General features: G+C 38.7%; 1 long non-coding RNA gene across 2 annotated transcripts in view; it reads right to left on the bottom strand.

Annotated features, from left to right (window-relative positions):
- The window catches only part of LOC129640366 (uncharacterized), a 39,246-nt gene extending 36,064 nt beyond the window's left edge, over positions 1-3,182 (bottom strand). Inside the window, exons 1-2 of one of the 2 annotated variants that reach the window (XR_008708762.1) lie at positions 3,051-3,182; positions 2,909-2,955 (exon numbers count right to left, since the gene is read on the bottom strand). This is a non-coding gene — a long non-coding RNA (uncharacterized LOC129640366). Of the gene's footprint in view, positions 1-2,908 lie in introns of both variants that reach the window. The other variant, XR_008708761.1, reaches the window with a different exon arrangement.
- Between the last annotated feature and the right edge of the window lie 7,521 nt (positions 3,183-10,703).

Here is a 10,703-nt window from a genome sequence, read left to right on the forward strand (position 1 = left end):
AGCCTCATTACTTTTTCACTACATCAGGATTCACTGGGCCAGGCACTTGGATGGGTCTTGAGGGAAAATAAGACAGAAACACATAGAACTTACTCTCACAGTGCTTAGTGTTGCTAGGATATCAGGTAAAAAAGAAAATGGTCACAGAGCATATTGGAAATTGGTACAATTTTCACCCCATTCTTTAGCCCGAGTTACTCCTTTGAATCGTGGGGACTGAAAGACTGGGAACTACATTTCCCAGATTTCCTCGCCAGAAGGCTTCAAGATAGTTTTGCCAGTCTGAACCACAACTTGACATTTGTAAGGCAGAAGAGAAGCAGAAGCCAAGCTACCCTTTCTCTGAAGCCACAGGCAGACACCTGGGACTCAAACATATTGAAGATTGGATAGCTGCCTGTAGGCATTTCCACAGGGGCTGGAGGAAGCACAAGCTGAAATCAAGATTGCCGGGAGAAATATCAATAATCTCAGATATGCAGATGACACCACCCTTATGGCAGAAAGTGAAGAAGAACTAAAGAGCCTCTTGATGAAAGTAAAAGAGGAGAGTGAAAAAGTTGGCTTAAAGCTCTACATTCAGAAAACTAAGATCATGACATCCGGTCCCACCACTTCATGGCAAATAGAGGGGGAAAGAGTGAAAACAGTGGCTGACTTTATTTTTTGGGCTCCAAAATCACTGCAGATGGTGATTGCAGCCATGAAATTAAAAGACACTTGCTCCTTGGAAAGAAAGTTATGACCAACCTAGACAGCATATTAAAAAAAGAGACATTACTTTGCCAACAACGGTCCACCTAGTCAAGGTTTTTCCAGTAGTCATGTATGGATGTGAGAGTTGGATTATAAAGAAAGCTGAGCACCGAAGAATTGATGCTTTTGAACTGTGGTGTTGGAGAAGACTCTTGAGAGTCCCTTGGACTGCAAGGAGATCCAACCAGTCCATCCTAAAGGAGATCAGTCCTGGGTGTTCATTGGAAGGACTGATGTTGAAGCTGAAACTCCAATACTTTGGCCACCTGATGTGGAGAGCTCACTCATTTGAAAAGCCCCTGATGCCAGGAAAGATTGAGGGCAGGAGGAGAAGGGGATGACAGAGGATGAGATGGTTGGATGGCATCACCGACACAATGGACATGGGTTTGGGTGGACTCCGGGAGTTGGTGATGGACAGGGAGGCCTGGCATGCTGCAGTTCATGGGGTCACAAAGAGTCGGACATGACTGAGCAACTGAACTGAACTGAACCTCCTTAAATGCCACATAGCAATTGTGACCATATACACCAGTGCCTTGCTATTTCCTCATCTAGGAGAAGTGTTCAAAGGGACCAGAGGGAGAAAGCAGCAACTTCTAGACTCCTGAGAGTAGACCTGAACCTGAAATCTAGTAGTGGCTTCCTTGACATTCTTTCATCCAGTTCTTCCAATTGTTTTGTGAGCACTCTATTTTCCATGTTGAATCTCTTTCTTGAAATGTCTGTAAAGGTGTCCATTTTCCTGACCAACACTGACTAATAACAAGCAACTGCAGTACCATACCACAAACACAAGGTGATCTGGATATACATAATATGGACACCTAATAGAACCTTTAACGGAAATGGAGAAGTTTCTTTCAAATCAAAATGTAGCTCATAAGAGGAACATTGACTATTACTGCATGGCTGAACTCAGAGACAAAGGAGAAGAGTGGTGAACCCTATGGCTAGAGAAGTAAGGGAGGAAGGTGGTGGTTAGATTGCAAAGGGCCTTGTAAAATTATGCTACTGGATGATGGTAGGGCAAGTGGGATTGAAGGAATTTAGGCAGAGGAATGATACAATGGGATTTGAGAAAAATTCTTCTACTTCTACTGTATGGAGATTGGTCTGCATAGTCTAACAACAGAAACAACACCAGTTAAGATAGCATTGTGACAGACCAGATGAGAGAACACAGGGACTTGGACCACAGACACAGAAATACAGATATGGGAAGTGGTTAATTTCAAGATTTCATTTTCCTTTAGATTTGACAAGATTTGGTGATGGATTAAAATGTGGTTAGTGAGGGAGATAAAAGAAGTCTAGGATATGACCAGTTTCTAGCTTTGGGAACCAGATAGAGGTGTCATATACTGAAATGTACAAGTTTAATGAAATACTCAGTTTGGGGAGAAAAACAGACTTTTGACTATTAAGCATGATGAAGAGAAACACTGTTTAAGTGTCCAATTAGAGATAGCCAGCCAGCAGTTGGATAGAAGCCTAGAATTCTAACAGAGACATTTAAAGAGGTATTTTCACTGTAAATGCGATGCACTGGCATATATGAGAGTTTAACCTAGAGAAGATATGTAAAGTAAGAATAAAAAGATGACTTAGTACAGATGTCTAAGGAATTTCAAATTTAGAGATTTCAAAAAAGTATGGTAAGCTGAACTTAAAAGCTCTATAGGTATCCAGTAGAAGTTCTCAAAAGAGATCCACTGGATTTATCCACATGCATGTCAGTCATCATCTTAATACAAACCTTTCCTGGTAAAGTGATGAAAGTAGAAGACAGACTACAGCAAACTGAAGAAAATATCAGAAGGAAGGGAAAAGAGTCAGCAAGTGCAGAAAATTCTGAAAAAGTCCAAGAAGAGTCATAAATCAAAAGGGCCATAACTAGTGAATGAAGTAGTAATGCAGTGAAGGGTGATTTTTACAAATTGAGCTTCGATGCTATTGTGTTGGGGCCATTAGTGAGGTTTCGGATAGAGGAGAGAGAAAGGATGATTGAATAACGATCCCAAGAAATGAGGAGGGAGTGGAATCTAGAACTGTGGTGCAAGATCAACCTCAGACTGGATAAGAGCTTTAAGAAGGATACATGAAAATGTAGATATCTATTGGCCAGGTGACAGAATATTGGGAAAATTACCTCTGAAGAGCATCTATCTTTACTGAGAAGTAGCAGGCCACTGAAATCTGTTGAGAGTAAGGAGAGAGATGGCAGCATTTTGAGAAGACTAGAATCAGTTTGAATTAGCCACACTTTAAAATTCATCTAAAAGGATAAATACCTTATCAGAAAAGAAACGGACTAATAGGAAATGTTGCAGGCCCAACATCCATAGCATCTGAGAGTCTAGAAGCTAAATCCCAGCAATTGTTCTTCTGATCATTTGACCACTAGCATGCGAGCTAACTTGTATAAGTCAGTTTCCTTGTCTGTAAAGTTAATAAAAAATACCCATCACACACAGCTGTCATACATATTAGATTGATAACTGATGTAATGGATATCTGCACTTGTGCCCTCCCAACATCCCCCTTTCCCCTTCTTATATCAGAACACTTCTTTACCACTGGGTATACATTCCATGAAATTTGAGAGGGACTTAACCTGTCCCCCCTGTGGATATGTGATCCACACATGGCCAATAAGAATACTGACACCCCACCAAGCCCAAGACCACCATGATCAATTCATACATCTATGTCTATCTTTAATACAAGCAGAGCCAACTGTTTTTCTTTGAGATTCCTGTTTAAAAGAAGGCATACCGCAATATACACCCAGTTTCTAGAGGCCACCTTTGCCACCATATTTGCCAACAAAGGGGCTTCCCTCATGGGTCAGACAGTAAAGAATCTACCTGCAATGCAGGAGACATGAGTTTGATCCCTGGGTTGGGAAGATCCCCTGGAGAAGGAAATGGCAACCCACTCCATTGTTCTTGCCTAGAGAATTCCATGGACAGAAGAACCTGGCAGGGCTACAGTCCATGGGGTCACAAAGAGGCAGACACAATTGGGCAACTAACAATTGCCAAGAAAAGGCTCAACCTTCCCTGATACTAAAAGTAATAGAGTAGAAGACTTAGCTATGAAATGGAAAAAGGAACAAAACTTTTTTTTTCATTTGAACATGCAGATGAAGTCATGTCTATAGAAAAAATCAACTTCTGGGCTTTAACTTCATGATCCAAGTAAATTTTTTTCTTACTGTAGTTAAGGTTATTTTTCTGTCACAAACTAAAGAACTCCAACTACATGACAATATAAAGTGTTTAGATGTTGTGTCTGGGACAAGGGTTTGATTAAAAATAGGTATTATTATTAGTGGAGTAGTCATGCTTCCTGCCTCGGTATCCATAATTTGTTCTCTTTTTCTGCTTTGCAAATAAGCTCATCTGGATCTTTTAAAAAACCATTGCTGCCATTTTTTTTTTAATGTCGCCACAGAAAAAAGTGACAAAGTTGCTAGAAACTTCCTTGGTGTAGTGGGACAGTGCAACGAAGGTACGGAGAAGGGGTTGAAGATGTGTCCCTGATGTCCTGTCTAGATTTCAATCACCACTGGAAGATGTGATCCATTCTGTTGGTGGAAAGGATATAAAGGTATATGTTTTATGGAAAAAGAAATCCATTTCAGCCTATAGTGACTCATAAATGAACCAATATAATGAGCATAAAATAAATCAAGAGTACATTTGATATGATCAGACAAATTTCAAGGTTAAAAAAGGATAACTGAAACAGACAACATCCTAAGAGTAAATAGGAAACTCAACCAGTGCTGGTAAAGGCGGAGTGGCACAATACAAATTATCCCAGAGAAAGGTTAAATACAGTAGTAAAATGGCACAGCAGGGTGCCAAGTGCTCTGAATAGGAAGAAAACAGGTACATCAGAAAGACAGTATCAAAGAGAAATGACTGAGGGAGCAGTGGGTCTATGTGTGCTCACTATTTATCAGCACTGGACTTGGCAGGATCTAGATGCAAGCTGAGTCAGATAATAAAAGTCTAATAGTTGTCTGAAGCTCCCTCAAAACATTATAGAGCTCACACTGTTAGCTTCTTCCCATTGGATGGTTGTCATTACAATGATTTTTATATAGTCTGTCTGTTCCCAATTCACCTAAGGAGCCCATGAAGAATGAGAACACTTTTACACTATTACAGTAACTAAACGGAGTCACCATGAATGCTAATTAGTAGGATACTGGAATTTCTTCTCTACATTCACCATATTATTTTTTCTGATCAAATCTTCCTCTTTTGCATGCTGGGCTCCTATTGATTCCATTTCAGCAATGTGTAATCCTCAAGAAACTTATTTTGTCCTTATTCGGTAATTTTTCAGATTGTTCTAGATCTGTTTTGAGCTAAAAATCAAGAGAGGTTGAACCACAAATTTCTAAGAATATCCAGGCGCAACTGCGTGCATGTTCCAATGCAGGACAGAAACCAGGAACTCAGTGCTAAAAACAGTCACTCCATTTTATCTCAATTAACAGGAGATCCTGAGTTTTACAGTAATACTGTAAAAGCACTGCTGGGTCAACCAGAATCCCTGCACCTCAACTTCCCCCTGTATGATGCTGATCCCTTCTGAACACTGTTGATGACTTGTCAAAAATTCATCTGTTTTTCAATATGAGATGCAGGGAAGATACAGATTGACTTATGTTTTTGCTTTTTTTTTTTTTTTTTTTTTTTTTTAATTTTATTTTATTTTTAAACTTTACATAACTGTATTAGATTTGCCAAATATCAAAATGAATCCGCCACAGGTTTACATATGTTCCCCATCCTGAACCCTCCTCCCTCCTCCCTAACAGTAATAAAGAGAAAAACAAGTACATCTTCCAAATCTCTAAAGAAAAATCTCAAAGACAGACAGTCGTTACAAGAAAAGCCAGGGAATCACGATTAAGGTAAGCATACAAACACGAATACAAGCAGAATACCTAAAGTCATAGAATTCAAGTGGCAGTGATGACAGAGAGACGGTTTGTGGTGGGCAGTTTTACCAAAATTGTATTCTCTCTGTTCTTCAAAGCCACCCCAAATTCATAACAACTGCAACAATAAGCCCTATTTACTTGATTTTAACTTACTTCACATAAAGTGTCAAAAATCTTTAGAAAGATTTGACTTTTACTGATTTCTAAATTAAGTGAAAACCATGTCTTACATGGTTTCCCAGGTAGCACAATGGGTAAAAATCCTGCCAGCCAATGCAGGAGACAAAAGAGATGTGGGTTCGATTCCTGGGTTGGGAAGATCCCCTAGATAGGAAATGGTAACCAATTCCAGTATTCTTGCCTGGAGAATTCCATGGACAGAGGAGCCTGGTGGGCTATGGTCCACAGGGTCTCAAAGAGTCAGGCATTACTGAAGAGACTTAGCACACATGCACATGTCTTACTACATAGACACTACTTCAGGACAAGCCTCCCAACCTTTCTTACAACCAGATACTGCCTTTGGGGCTTAGAACCTACCCATATTGGAATTCTGGAACAGAAAATATATTAAGTCAATTATTAAAATTCAAAGACTCATATTTAGGTAAAATATAGAATTAGATACCATATCATTAAAGAATACAAACCTAATGTCTCTTGCCATACAACTTTTATTGGAAAAGGAAAGTGGAGCTAACAATATTTACTTCTCATAATCATTGTGATACTGATATAAGAAAATTTATGTAAAAATAATACTTCCTTGCATAGTAGTTGACCAGCAAATGGAAGGTGCTTACCTTTATGTCTTAAAGCCTTGGTTTCAATAGCTGCTTTCTTCTGAGGTGTCTTTTTTCCTGAAAGATCTGGGAAGCTCTTGAGTAGTCATAGAGCACTAAGTGGCAAACACAACAGAAGTTACTCTATTTTACTATAAATAGAAGTTCATGCTTGATCTACACCTTGCTCAAGGTTGGTCTCAAGGAATTAATAATGACAATCAGAGAACTTGATTCCCACTGATATTTAATCTTATTCATCTTGCCTGGGGAGGCCTTCAGACATATATAGGCTTATTTTAGAGCCATACCTATTGAGAGTTCAGTTCAAACCAATGTAAAAGTATGTTTTGGCAACTGTCACTTGATTTCACCCATATTCTTTATTGTTTAACAATTATTTTATAACTTTTTTTCTGTGCTACTCTTTCAACAGGCTGGCAAAACAAGCAAGGAATCTATTATTGTATTATTCAAATATATACCAGACAGGATGGGTTAGGTTCTGCAGCAGTAACAAAGAATCTATAATCCTTAGAGGTTAAAAGAATAAAGGCCTATTCCTGGTTTGTACTCCATGTTCTCCTTGGATTGGCCAGGGGTAGGATGCAGGGGCAATCTGCTCTACATTATGTTCACATAGCAACACAGACTGAAAAAGACTTCATCTCTTTGCTTCTGCCATGAAAAAAGCAAATGTAATGAAACCTGAATTAGCTTATGGAGATTCTGCAAAGAAGCTCTTATTTCCTGAACTAAAACAGGTCATTTGACTATGTGCTTAGTCATCCTGTCACATCCAACATTGTCCAATCCAATGGACTGTAGCCTGCCAGGCTCCTCTGTCCATGGGGATTCTCCAGGCAAGCATACTGGAGCGGGTAGCCATGCCCTCCTCCAGGGGATCTTCCCAACCCAGGGATCAAATCCAGGTCTCCTGCATTGCAGGCAGAGTCTTTACTGTCTGAGCCACCAGGAAAGCCCAAGTTTTGGGTGGAATGCCATTTCCTACTCCAAGGGATCTTCCTGACCCAGGAATCAAACCTGAGTCTCCTGTATTGACAGGCAGATTTTTTAAACCACTGAGCCACCTGGGAAGCACCATTTGACAATGCCTATCTTCAAAAGGAATGGAGAAGTATAGACTGATCATGAACCTAGAAGGAAGAGAAATGAAATCTTTATGGAATAGCTTTAATGACTATTAGGGCTTCCCTGGTGGCTCAGATGGTAAAGAAACTGCCTTCAGTGTGGGAGACCCAGGTTTGATCTCTGGGTCAGGAAGATCCCTTGGAGAAGGAAATGGCAACCCCCTCCAGTATTCTTATCTGGAGAATTCCATGTACATAGGAGCATGGTGGGCTACAGTCCATGGGGCCACAAAGAGTCAGACACTACTGAGTGACTAACACTTTAATGACTATTATAGAGACAAATTTTGTTCTGCATCACTTATATATATATATTAGTTTCTAACTTACCTAATTATATTTTAAGATCAAACATACATAACTGCCATGACATTGGAGATCTTCTCCCCTGACAGTTAAGTAAGCATTCAATATTTCTCTCATGGTTTAAGATCACATTGGAATCAACAAGACAAAACCTGTCAGGTCAGGTGGGCCATATAATGTAACAATTACAGCCAAACCACTGGTGAATTTTAGATCTCATATTTCCCTGTAGACAAAGAAAACTATGTCTAATTAAAACTCTGAGAAATTTATCAAATTCTTACTATGTGCCAAGATTTACACTGAAAATAAAATAGCTGACAATTCTAACTGGTATACTCTTTAACACTCTTAGCCAATGTTATGCGGCAATGTATTCATAAAACATTTGCAAATTTCAAGATAAAAATGTCTTCCTCTAATTTACACATGAGGGCTTTAAACTTGATTCAGAATGAGTTTGAAATTTAACATAGAAAAAAAATGACTCCATTGTAATTACTTATCAATCTCTACCTTTTCATTTAAGTCTCAGAATAATTTTATACATGTACACATATGTTTTCCCCCTGGGTAAATGATACTGACTCTTGCAAGTGGAATCATGAATCAATACAATGCCATGTAGAATCAGAGGAAGTATTTGGACTTACCATTTTCAACTGTGCTATTTTATATTTTCATATTTGTGTAACTAATTGCTTTTACATTCTAACATATAGCAAAGTAGAAATTTCACAGGATGAAAGCCAGCCATCTCTACTTATATGACATGGCCATCTGATATTCCTTTGTGAGCTATTGTAGCTTAAAAAACATCAAGAATTCAAATGCAAGGAGCTGCTAGAATGATAATAAAGATAAGAACTGAAGAGTGCCACTAAATATCAAGGATGAACTTAAGGAAATAACTTAATAGTTGCAGAATGAGTTTTGGAAGATAATTTAAAGGTCTTGTAACTATAGAGAATATATCACAGAATGTTATACTTATCAGATTTTTTTTGAAAGCATATGTTTTACTTACAAACATTTCTAGAGCAACAGCTGTGTACCAGCTACTTGCAAGAGGTTGGGAATATCGTAGACCTCCACCTCAATGGACAGGGAAGCCTGGAGTTCTGCAGTCCATGGGGTCACAAAGAGTTGGACATGACTGAGTGACTGAACTCAACTGAAGCACCTCAAAAACTTCATCTTTTTGTCAGAAAGAAACAAAAGAAAAAAGTAAGATGGTTATAAATTATATTCTAATTGAAGTGTTTATAAATATGTTTGGGGAAAACATAATTGATTGGTGGTCTGCAGGTATGGGAGATGCTGGATAACAAGTTCTTCTTGAAGAACAAGGAGGAGTTTGCTCAGGGGAGAAGAGGGGACAGGGAACAGAGAAACCAACTCAAATTATGGAATCCCCAAAGAGCGTGGTATGAAAAGAAAATGGCAAGAAGCTTGGTGTAACTGCAGCACAGTAAGCGGGATAGGAAGGGCAGAAAGAACGGCTCAAATAAAAACTGGAGCCTGTTCTTAGATGGAATTACATTTTTTTTTTTTGAGGCTATGATGTTTCAATGGTAGCTCATAGAAGGTATGATCTTATTTATATTTTGGAAAGCACCCTACTACATAGGAAGCTCTTGTATTAACCATATGGTCAAAGAGAAATCACCATCCTCCTGACTTTTTTTCTGAAGTTGAATTTTTTTCCTGATTAATCCAAATAAATAGATCACCCTCAATAATGCAGATGCATCATATCAGCTGAAGGTAAGAACAAAAACTGGGGTTCTCAAAGAAGAAATTCTACCTCAAGACTTTACCATTAACTCCTACAGCAATTTCTAGCCCACTGCCTGCCCCATGGATTTCAGAACTGCCAAAACTGCCAAAATCACATGAAATAATTACTTAAATACACACAAACACACATACTTCACACGCTTGACTTGTTCTGGTTAGCTGATATTTTTCTTCAAATTACATACGTTTTCAACTTTTCTAATCATTTTAGGTATAATACAATCAAAACCAAAATTGATATTTTTTACACATAAGCCCCTTTTCTATTATCCTATTACAATGGGAATTGCTCTCTATCTGTAGGAGAGCAGGAAAATTCATAGACTTCCAGATTCAGAGTGATTGCTTGGAGCTTGGTAAAAGACTTGGTTGATTCATGTCAATGTATGGCAAAAACCACTACAATATTGTAAAGTAATTAGCTTCCTATTGCAATAAATTACTTAAAAAAAAAAAAGACTCTCTTTGCTAATTAGGACTAGTCCAACTTTCCAGGAGGAAAATTATTCTTCCATTATTGAGAATGTCTTGGAATAAAGATCATTTTCCTTAATCATGGGCTAGGATATGACACAACAGCAAATAGTTCAAAGACTTTTTGGCTTAATAGAAAATGTGCACAAACACACAATTTCTTCTTCTTGCTATCTGGCCATTGCAGGTTGGCAGGGGGCGCTCTTCATTATAGTCATTTATGGAGCCATTCTGATGGAGCAGCCAGCACCTAAAAAGTTATAGACACCTGGCCATAGGGAAGAAAGATCTGAAGGAACCACTTCCCCTGGCTCCAACAGTTAAACTCAGCAAGTTTCACTTATCTACCCAACTGCATGAGGGCCAGGAAGTACAATCCCAGCATGCCCACAGAAGATGGATAATTGGTGAACAGTACTAATAGCAACCACACTTGCTAAAATGTTCTTCCTTCCTCCAACTACCTCA

Source organism: Bubalus kerabau, chromosome X (genome assembly GCF_029407905.1).
Source record: "Bubalus kerabau isolate K-KA32 ecotype Philippines breed swamp buffalo chromosome X, PCC_UOA_SB_1v2, whole genome shotgun sequence".
Lineage (NCBI taxonomy): Eukaryota > Metazoa > Chordata > Mammalia > Artiodactyla > Bovidae > Bubalus > Bubalus kerabau.